A 1,985-nucleotide genomic window follows, 5' to 3' on the forward strand; every position below is an offset into this window, starting at 1 on the left:
CAAGAGATAAAATTTTTCACCAGAATGATTTTAAGCATATGATGGCTCTAAGGGATGTCTCCATACACATACCCTCTCCTCTCTAAGCCCTACAGATTTAAGAAAAAATTATTTAAGAACATTTTGATGGACAAAGATGTCTCCAATGTACAAATATACTTTATGTTGCTCCTTTAAATCTTTTCTATACAAAGGCACAGTATGAATACATTTCATACTCAGATATAGGAACAGGTATCGTATCTTGGAAACGTTTTTGCTTTTTCACAAATAGGTCCTTTCCTTCCGAATATTTATATGCTTTCTTCTGAAAATCTACATCTGACTCAGCCATAGAAAGGATCTGGTTCCAGGTTAAAATCCAAACTAGAGGATAACACATGCTCCTGGGAAGCTGTTGGGAATTCCACATAGAGGGAAAAATTAGGGAAAACAACCATGGTTTAAGACTATCTTTAAAATGCCTCCCAAACTAGTCTTAGGCACACCTTGATTCCAAGTAGCTCTGACCTTTAACTACAGACAGCAGATACATTTAAATCGCAGGAACAGACAGGCTTTTCTGTGGTAAATGCTGGAGGTGACTCTTCTTCCTTTTTGGAACCCCGCCCCCCACCCCCCCCCCCCAAAAAAAACGAAACCCAAACACAAACCCATTTGGAACAAGACTGCCCATGGTGCTGGGCTCTAAGGTGAGGACAGTGAGGAAGACAAAGTGCACTGATCCATCACCCTTTCATTTGTGTTTCCCACACAAAATAATGTCAGCTTCAAAAATTAAGGGTAAGAGGTATTTGAAGGAAGGGGAAGAGGGAATTTGGTGGATCAAAGCACATCTACTATAAGCAATGTCTGAAAATTTTTTCCTGTTTGTCAAGAGAAAATAATGCTGTGTCCCCAAACCCTTTCAATAGACCATTCCAATTGTTACAAATTTCCTTCATGTAGTCAAAGAAAAAGAAAGTAGGAAAGATAGGATTCTCTGAACTCTGCACAATCTATATATATAAAAGCCTAAGCAACCGAAAGATCGGTTGCTATGACAAGCACTGACCACCAGGAGGCAGATGCTCAATGGAGGAGCTGACCCCTGGTGGTCAGCACACTCCCACAGTGGGAGCGCCACTCAGCTGACTGACGGGCGGTGGTGGCGACAGGCGCAATAGGAGTGTCAGGGTGCTCAGCCCGGACTCAGGCTCCTTCCCAGCCGCTGCTTCGTGCGCACCCTACTACATCCCCTGAGGGGTACAGGATTGCGAGAGGGTACAGGCCAGGCTGAGGGACCCCATTGGTGCACAAATCCGTGCACTTGGTCTCTGGCAGTTCATATAAAAAAATGCAACAGTACTGTCAAATTTCCCCATCAACTTCCTATGACTGGAAGTTTAACCACAATAACTTCTATGTATGCACATTACAGACAAGCTCTGTAAAACTTGGGGAATCGAAGTTTTGTTTTGCTCCTGTTACTTTGAATACAAAAGAAATAATTATTTTTAAGACATAAATTAGAATCATTTAGAAAATCATGCAAGTTAGAGTTAGGACTGATTCTTGCCTTTTAAAAATAATCTTAGTACTGTTCCATTTTCCCTTTTTTGATTCCACAGGTTACAAGCTTTCTGGTTGATTGAGAAGCATGACACTGCGCTCCCATTGCCAACATGTTTGTTTTTACCCTTAGTGATGAAGGTTTCTCAGGCAACAGTGGCTTTATTCCCACTGTGTAGAGCTGCAGCTACATTAGCTCCACATCATGTGGGGCAGTGCTGTTCACAGCTGTAGCCTCCCAACACAGAACACCAACACATAGGTTCTCAGGCACCGGCTGGGCACCCGCCCAGTCCCAGGACTGGATGACATTGACTCAAACTGGACAAAAACTCACCAACACTCCCATACAGGTATAAGATATGGGCTTTTTTTTTTTTTTTTTAAAAAGGTAGTCCATAGTCTTAAAAAGTATCCTCTCCAGATTATAAAAG

Source organism: Myotis nattereri (genome assembly GCF_964212035.1).
Source record: "Myotis nattereri genome assembly, chromosome: 15".
NCBI lineage: Eukaryota > Metazoa > Chordata > Mammalia > Chiroptera > Vespertilionidae > Myotis > Myotis nattereri.